General features: G+C 36.2%; 2 non-coding genes across 2 annotated transcripts; both read right to left on the reverse strand.

The window, feature by feature from the left end:
• Nucleotides 1-3,594: 3,594 nt before the first annotated feature.
• On the reverse strand, nucleotides 3,595-3,668 carry TRNAW-CCA (transfer RNA tryptophan (anticodon CCA)). The gene has a single exon. It is a non-coding gene; the product is annotated as a tRNA-Trp (tRNA).
• A 165-nt stretch (nucleotides 3,669-3,833) lies between these two features.
• Nucleotides 3,834-3,907, reverse strand: TRNAP-UGG (transfer RNA proline (anticodon UGG)). The gene has a single exon. It is a non-coding gene; the product is annotated as a tRNA-Pro (tRNA).
• Nucleotides 3,908-9,105: the final 5,198 nt, after the last annotated feature.

Genomic DNA, 9,105 nt, shown 5'->3' on the forward strand with positions numbered 1-9,105 from the left:
TAAAAAGAAACAGTTTGAGAAGGTTCAATTGTCCGAAATGAATTTCTAGATACATGGATCCATCAAATTGGTAAAAAGAGACGAACTATTGTTGATCGATGCAATTATGTATGATCAAAAAAATAATGAAAAGCTTTTTTCTTTATACTGTTTTTCGGCGAGATGTCAGGAATTGTTTGTGCCCCGTTCCTAGTAATAATATGTATATTCTGAAGAAGGCTACTTGACATTTTTTTTTTTTTCAAAAAAAAAATTGGAGTGGTGTGACTATGCCAGGCCTCTTAATCCCAGATTATAAATGCCATGTAATGCATCAATAGTTTTTGATTCTATTGTACCTAATAGAATCGAATTCTATTAGATAATAGGCAAGGAAGAAAATAAATGGCAAGGAATAAATGAAAGTAACAAATGATTCTAGGAGGGATTGCTCGTCTTACTAATCTTCCACACAAGAAAAGGAATTTTTCACCCTTTTCCTGTGTGGAAATAATAATGATTCTTGATCCTGTTCGTTAAAGATTACGATTTTCTTTTCCAGGACTATTATAACCTCTTTCTTTAGATTCATAAGCAGTAGTGGACAAACAAAAAAAAAGGGGGGGGCGGGGGGAATCACTCATTGAGCAAATAGAACTTCTTCAATGAACTTATAAAAAAAAAAAAAGCAAATTTTCGCTGTGATGAGATAATCAATAAGGATTTGGATATGTGCAAAAATCCAAGATTTTCACTTTTTTTTTTTCACCACACTCGGGCATTAAATTAAGTGTCTTTTGCTTGAAATTTTATTTATGGAGTAAGGTTCATTTCCATACTAATTGGAATTGATTTGAAGAATGTCTCATCTGTAGAAATCCATATTGTGTCATCCATAAAATCGATTGATTCCTTCTTTCTTCTTGCTTCGGAAGAGTCCGTCCATACTATAGAGGAACAGATACTATGACAATCAAGGGATTAAATTCTTCAAAAACATCATTAGAAACAAAGGAATGGGGTGGTTTTAAACATCGGATCGAAGCAAAGGATCCGTTTTGTCATTTCTACGAATCAAATATTCTTCTTATGTTGACTGAATGAATTTCCAACCTTTATGTTATGAAATGGATCAAAGTCTCGCTGGAAGAGTAAGAACTCAACAGGACCTTACCCCTCTTTGTTTTGTCTGATTCGAGGGGTAAGGTCCTGTTGAGTTCTTACTTTTTCATGTCCACAATCCGGTTCTCATCCGATCACTATAGGGATGAGCCCAATCCGGAGTATGAACCGTAAAAGAAAATACCTATTGAACCAATCACAGGAATACCAGTTACAGTACCTATCAGCCAAAGAGGAATCCTTCCAGTAGTATCGGCCATTTACCCCGCTTCCCTCCACATTTCATCAAGTGGTCATGCTAGAGACATAAACAGTCATGGATAATTATGAGGATGATATCCTTCCGAATGGGATAAGAGAATTCCTACTATTCTCTTTCTTTCTCTCAATTGAAGAAATAATTGGAAAATAAAACAGCAAGTACAAAAATGAGTAATAACCCCCAGTAGAGGCTGGTACGATTCAATTCAACATTTTGTTCGTTCGGGTTTGATTGTGTCGTAGCTCTATAATTCAGATTAGGTTTATCGTTGGATGAACTGCATTGCTGATATTGACCCCAAAAAAGAAACGGTAGGTACAGCCAGTCCGTGAACGGCCAACCAGCGCACTGTAAAAATTGGATAGGTTCGATCTATGGTCATTGAGGCCTCCTAAAAGGATCTACTAAATTCATCGAGTTGTTCCAAAGGGTCAAAACGGCCAGTTATTAATGGAATCCCCTGTCGGCTCTCTGTGAAATACTCGTTTGGCCGAGGGCTTCCAAACACATCATAAGCTAAACCCGTGCTGACGAATAACCAACCCGCAATGAATAGGGAAGGTATAGTAATACTATGAATAACCCAGTATCGAATACTGGTGATAATATCAGCAAAAGAACGTTCTCCCGTGCTTCCAGACATGCTGAGCTCCACATATTCTTGTACAGTCAAAGGGGGATCGATTCCTTGAAAGATGGGATCAGTAAATGGAAAACTACTGATATTTCATCTTTGTGAGATCGTCAATATTGTACCGAAGGTGTATTTAGAGTATACCGAATCAGTATAGCTATCCTTCCTCTGACACAGCAACGCAGTTTCAATCAGTATCGAAAAGAAATGGTACATAATTCCCCTTTTCCTTTCTTGTTACTTGTCTATGCGGAACCGCGTGTCATTCAATCAAAAATTGATCAAATTTCTGTAGTATAGGGTTTCAAGTATTGGCTTTGGACTAGAAACTGAAGTTCTTAGTAAAGTTTGAGTCAACGGGTTCTAGTTCTAATAATTAATGAACGAGATTATCATATTCCACACAATTCAATTAGATGCAAAATATAGAAATCCCCTCTCATGGTTGTAGAAAAGATATTTTTCTTTTTTTCTAATCCTTTCATTTCAAGTAATTGGTTGGTTCTACAGTAGTAGATAGTATTCGATGAAAGAAAGAGAAGAAACAATAAATAGTTTGAACAATCAATATTCGTGATGCAACCATTACTGGATTAGATCCAAAGGTTCCTTCTTGACCTAGCTACAAGGATGGAACTCCATGATATGGAAAGACAGACTGTGGAACCTAAAAGGATAATAGGAATTGATAAATTGAAAAAGAAAAGAAATAAATGGTCAAAATGGAAATTCTTTTGAAATCCAATTCTTTTATTCTATAGTTATTCAAAGATAATTTCATTTTTGAATGAAGTTACACGACACAGTTCTTCTGACTATTACTTTACTCACGAGTTGCTCAATGAATCTGTTGATTTGAAATCCCGACATTGGTAGATGTCACAGATGATAAATCAATCTTTTTTTTTTTTTCTACCTCTGCTACTCTATCTTTGTCAGTGCCGTCTATAATGACTGATGAATCAAGAACTTTCAATTGGAACTGATTCTGTCAATTGGTATTTTTTCTGATCATCACATCTCGCAAAAATTGAAACTTAGGTAAGTGCTTTATAAACATATGTAAAAAAAAAAGAACGTATCTCATTTAGCTCCTTCATGCCCACTATAACTAGTTATTTCGGTTTTCTACTAGCTGCTTCAACTATAACCCCAGCTCTATTGATTGGTCTGAGCAAGATACGACTTATTTGAAATTAATTGAATGAATAATTCATCAAAATAAATAGTTCTGTGAGATTTCAGGTATTCGATAGTTCCTTCCCGCGTTAATTACCAATTCTTGATCATTGAGATTCATGGGTGATTCGGAGTAATATTTAGGGATAGATATTACCTCTATTTTTACCCTTTCCAACAAATTGAAATGATTGAAGTTTTTCTATTTGGAATCGTCTTAGGTCTAATTCCTATTACTTTGGCCGGATTATTCGTAACTGCATATTTACAATACAGACGCGGAGATCAGTTGGACCTTTGATTGAGTAACATCTCTTTTTTGATTGACCTCCTTCTTAAGCTGCAGGAGGTCAAATTCAGGTTGCAGTTCAAGTTAGTAAAGTTATTTTATTGTGATTCAACATTACAAAAACAGAATCACGCTCTGTAGGATTTGAACCTACGACATCGGGTTTTGGAGACCCACGTTCTACCGAACTGAACTAAGAGCGCTTTCTTATGACAGGAGATACAACTGTAAAGAAAGGGATTCTTTTTGTACCCCCAATACACCTTGCATGCATGTAGTATCATAAAATGCAAAATTATGTCCAGTCCAGTCCAATTTGAATCGATCTCAACTGATCCCTCGTTACTGCCCATAGGAGAAGTAATAGGTAGGGATGACAGGATTTGAACCCGTGACATTTTGTACCCAAAACAAACGCGCTACCAAGCTGCGCTACATCCCTTTCAATTGTTGTACAGTTTCATTGTAGGGAATCCTTGTCTTGTTTTCCACATCGTTATTTCCTAATATCTAGAGACAATTTCTCTTGCCATTTCTTCTTTTTGATTTCATATAATCAAAGAATTATATACATATGAAACCTAACGTATAAAAAAATGAATATTTATCGGTAATGCTCAGTAAGAAAGGGTCATCTTTTTCTGTTTTAGGGACAAGTAGATCTAATCCACCGGATTATTGTACATATTCATTTTCATTTTAGTTCGGGATTAGGGATTTCGTGTACAAATACAAGTGATCTTTAGCTACAGATACATCTGATCATATATGTATTCCAATAAAGAAGGAGGATTTTCAATGCGAGATATAAAAACATATCTCTCCGTGGCACCTGTGCTAACTACGCTATGGTTCGGGTCTTTAGCAGGTCTATTGATAGAGATCAATCGTTTATTCCCAGATGCGTTGACATTCCCCTTTTTTTCATTCTAGTTATTGACATGGGAAGGGGTGAAGAAGATTAGAGATACAACAAATTCTCTGTGACTAATCCACCCTTTTGAATTTTTTTTTTAAGTTGTTTAGGAAGGAAAGAGAAAGAAAAGTGGATTAAACCTCAGCGAAACTCGGGCTCAGCATAGAATTAATAGAGGGAGAACAGAAATAGAAATGTGGGTCTAGGACAGGCTGTTCAAGAGCATACAAGATAGTAAATGAAATACTGACTGGGATTAGAAATAATGGATAGTTAGAAATAATTGTATTACTTATTATTACTCTATTGATTGCAGCGAAATCTTTCATAATTGGATTTCGAGTTATCAGTTAGCAACTTCTATTTATTTTTCCTTCTTTTCGTATTCTTCGATTCAGATCGAAAATAGAAGAGTGGAGGGAATCCAAAATCCAAAGGAGGTTCATGGCCAAGGGTAAAGATGTCAGAATAAGAGTTATTTTGGAATGTACCAGTTGTGTCCGAAATGATTTAAATAAGGAATCGCGGGGCATTTCCAGATATATTACTCAAAAGAATCGACACAATACGCCTAGTCGATTGGACTTGAGAAAATTCTGTCCTTATTGTTACAAGCATACGATTCATGGGGAGATAAAGAAATAGATCGAACAGAATAGAATGTCTGTTCCACCCTTCCAAGGAACAGGACAAAATTACATATAGATAGATATATAAAATATAAACAAATCAAGTACTATTACTATTTCGGTCGGATCCGAAACCGAAATGAATGAAGAAATAAGATTTTAGAGATAAGGAATAAATCATGGATAAATCCAAGCGACCCTTTCGTAAATCCAAGCGATCTTTTCGTAGGCGTTTGCCCCCAATTGGATCGGGGGATCGAATTGATTATAGAAATATGAGTTTAATTAGTCGATTTATTAGTGAACAAGGAAAAATATTATCTAGACGAGTGAATAGATTGACCTTGAAACAACAACGATTAATTACTATTGCTATAAAACAAGCTCGTATTTTATCTTCGTTACCTTTTCTTAATAATGAGAAACAATTTGAAAGAACCGAGTCGACCCCTAGAACTGCTGGTCCTAAAACCAGAAATAAATAGGCCTACTTCTCAATTGAATCAAAACTCTAATTGGAATTCAAACTCAGATTGAGGTTTTGTTCGAAAAAGCCGAGATACTTGATTGTCGCGTCGTAAGAAAAAAAAAAAAAGAATGAATGGGGAAGAAAAAATATTTTTTTTTATTGAAAAGTGTTCGTTCATTTCTAATATTTATCATATTCATTTCTACTCTACCTTCCCGGAGTTCATTCTCCGGGGAACTCCGTTTAAATCATTTCGGTGAATTCGTTCCAGTCGCCTTATTTGATAATCTCATTTGAAATCATGTAAATGCAATTCCTATTTGATATAGCTATTTGTGCAAGTATTTTACGATTAAGAAGCAACTGCCTCTTGTACAGATCGTGCATTAATCGACTATAACTATAGGATACCCCATTTTCACGAGTTACTGCATTTATCCGAGTGATCCACAAACGACGAAAATCTCTCTTTTGCCTGCATCTATCCCGATGACTGGAAACCAAAGCTCTCATTTTCTGTTGAGTAGTAGTTCGAGTAAGTCTTGAATGAGCCCCTCGAAAGGTTGATGCAAATAAACGAATTTTTGTTCGACGTCTCCGAGCTATATATCCCCGCCTAACTCTGGTCATTGAATCAAATGAAACCTTGATGAATAACTAATTGATTTCTTTTCTTTCAGTCATTCTTTTCCCCTCCCCTAGTTTATTAGTAACAAAACGGATTCTTCCGATGTATAAAATAAAAATTCCAATGGCTTTTGCTACTATGACCTTCCCAACCACGATTTTTGATTTCTTCCAGGCATTTCACCTCGGAATAAGAAATTGTACCGATATTAGATATAAAATATCTAGTAAATAGGTAGTAATAAATAGAGAAAAATGGAGAAATAAATAAATAGTGGCTTCCATCGTTTCTATGATTACTTCTTAAACGGTGAGGTCCTCTCTATACACCGGAGCTCCTTCCCCCATTTAATCAATGTTATTAGTAACTTGTACAGTTCACACTCTTTGGCTCTACCCATAAAATTATCCAGTATATAGGTCTTTTCACAATGAGATCCATCCATACAGTGACGGCATTTAATTATGAAGGTTGGCTAGGTAGCTAACCCTGTTAGTCCGTTCTTGCAAGAGTAGAAGCATAATCTTTCTGCTTTTAAAATACTATTTTCCCCGCTTAATGGATAACCATTTGCTACCAATGGGGAATTGATTTTCATCTCAAATCGAGGTGATTGGATTTGCACCAATGGAAACCATAAATTCCATACACAATAGAGGTATATGATAGATCTTTATTTTGAGATAGTGAATGGAATGGAGTTCTTCCATTCTATCCTACTCATTGGTACTGGTCATTGATACTGGAAAAATCGTCTCATTTGTTCCAGATCATGATCTGAACGAGTCGCACATACACCCTAGTACATGTTCCTCGACGCTGAGGACATCCTCGAAGGGCAGGGGATTTCGTGACATTTTTGATTGGCTGTCTTGTGTTTCTAATAAGTTGTTTAATAGTTGGCATGCTGAATCGTATACAGAATGGGCTGGTTTAGATCGATCCTAACCGGATGATTATGAATTACTTCCATTTCATATAATATTTTACCAGGTTAAGAAGATAAAATATCAAATCACGGCTCATTCGAATTATGGTTCGAAATGGAATCAAGAATTTATGTGAAATCCCCGGTATTTTCGACCGCGACAACATCAACAATGCCATGGGCTTGGGCTTCTGTTGCTGACATAAAAACATCCCTTTCCATGTCTTCGGATATAACCCATAAAGGCTTGCCGGTTCTTTGTACATAAACCCTTGTGAGGGTTTCGCGGAGTTTCAGTAGTTCTTCCGCTTCCAGGATAAATTCTCCTGTGGGTGCCTCATAAAAAGAACTAGCAGGTTGGTGGATCATAACCCTGATGATATAACATAATGAACGGTTCCTCTATCTCGCACGATCGGTCGAAGGGAAGGGATAAAGAATAACAAGAATAAAAAGATAGAATTAGAATTGAACAACCGTACAGGCATCTTTTATGCATTGCATACGGCTCCGCAATGGAATTTCCTTTTCCCTTCCATCGAAGAAAGAGACAAATAGAATCCATCAGACCCAGATCGTTGAATGATCCATTTACCATCTTTCCTTTCGGAGGAGTCAAAAAATACTATGATGGTTCCGTTGCTTTATATATTTATCTCGTCTGTGATTCAGCAATCCCAAAGTTTCTTTATGATCCGATCAAATAAGGAAAAAATGATCTTTTTTTTTTTTCATTTTCGTACTCTTTCATAACATAAATATCGGAAAGAGGCTTCTGGTGTGAAAGCAAAAAAAAGGTTTGTGACGCTGAAATGGACCCCCGATACATAAGATCAAATCGTAAATAACCTTTGTTTCATACTACTATCTCGATATATAATCTCATGTTATGTTATGAAAAAAAAATAATAGTTTGCTCATATCGAACTCGAAGTGCCATGCTATTATTACTTATTATTCATATTCCATATGGCGAAGGCATAGTCTTCTTTTTTTTTTCTCAAATAAAAAAAAACTCATTGGCGCCAAGCGTGAGGGAATGCTAGACGTTTGGTAATTTCTCCTCCGACTAGGAGAAGGAAGATCCCATTGAAGCGGCTAATCCCATGCATATTGTATGTATGTCTGGTGGCACAAATTGCATAGTATCATAAATAGCTATTCCTGGTATTACCCATCCGCCGGGAGAGTTTATAAACAAATACAGATCCCTGGTATCATCCTCTATACTGAGATATACCATGAGACCAACAAGTTGATTCGAGATCTCGCTATCAACCTCTTGTCCTAAAAAAAGTAATCTTTCTCGATGAAGTCGGTTGATTAGGACAAAATTGTATCCCTTAGGAACCGCACACGCACCTTTGGATGCATACGGTTCAAAAAATCAAAATTGCGAAAAAAAAAAAAGAATTCATTGAACTTATCGAACTAACCCCTCATTGATGTATTCTTTCATCGAGATCCAAATCACGATGTAATTTTCTTGTTCCTAAATGGGCCTCTTCAATTCTTTTAGGTTTATGCTCTACTCCGGGTAAAGATCTGCCCGAATTCTATTTGCACATATAGGACAAATGATCACAGTACCGCTTCTTTTTGTTCCGACTTCTTTTTTTTTTTCAATTCGTTTTCATGTTCATGCCTTCCGCCAAATATTCGACTAATCATATTATTCCATTAATTGGTAGTTTTAGAGGTATAAATAGGGATCATTTATGATACGAGTAGTAATCATACATAGATTACCAATTTGGTATTTTTTGAACGGAGCCTGGATACTTCATTTTATTGGTCCAAGCCAACCATAAATTCTTCTAATTGAGAATATTGATCCCCAACCAACAAATAAATTGATCTAATTGCATTGCACTTCACGCTCCGAATTGAATTATTGATGGTTTAATCAATCTTTCTTGGGTGAAACAGAGGATATCTCGATCGGGGGAGAGAACGGGGAAATCCCATATGACCCAATATGTCTGACAAGTCGCACTATACGTCAACCCAAACTGCATCTTCCTCTCCAGGACTCCGAAAAGGTACTTTTGGAACACCAATAGGCATAAA

This window comes from Tasmannia lanceolata, unplaced genomic scaffold (assembly GCF_043159265.1).
Source record: "Tasmannia lanceolata isolate RefF3 unplaced genomic scaffold, GAP_Taslan_0.1 ptg001042l, whole genome shotgun sequence".
In the NCBI taxonomy this organism is placed as follows: domain Eukaryota; kingdom Viridiplantae; phylum Streptophyta; class Magnoliopsida; order Canellales; family Winteraceae; genus Tasmannia; species Tasmannia lanceolata.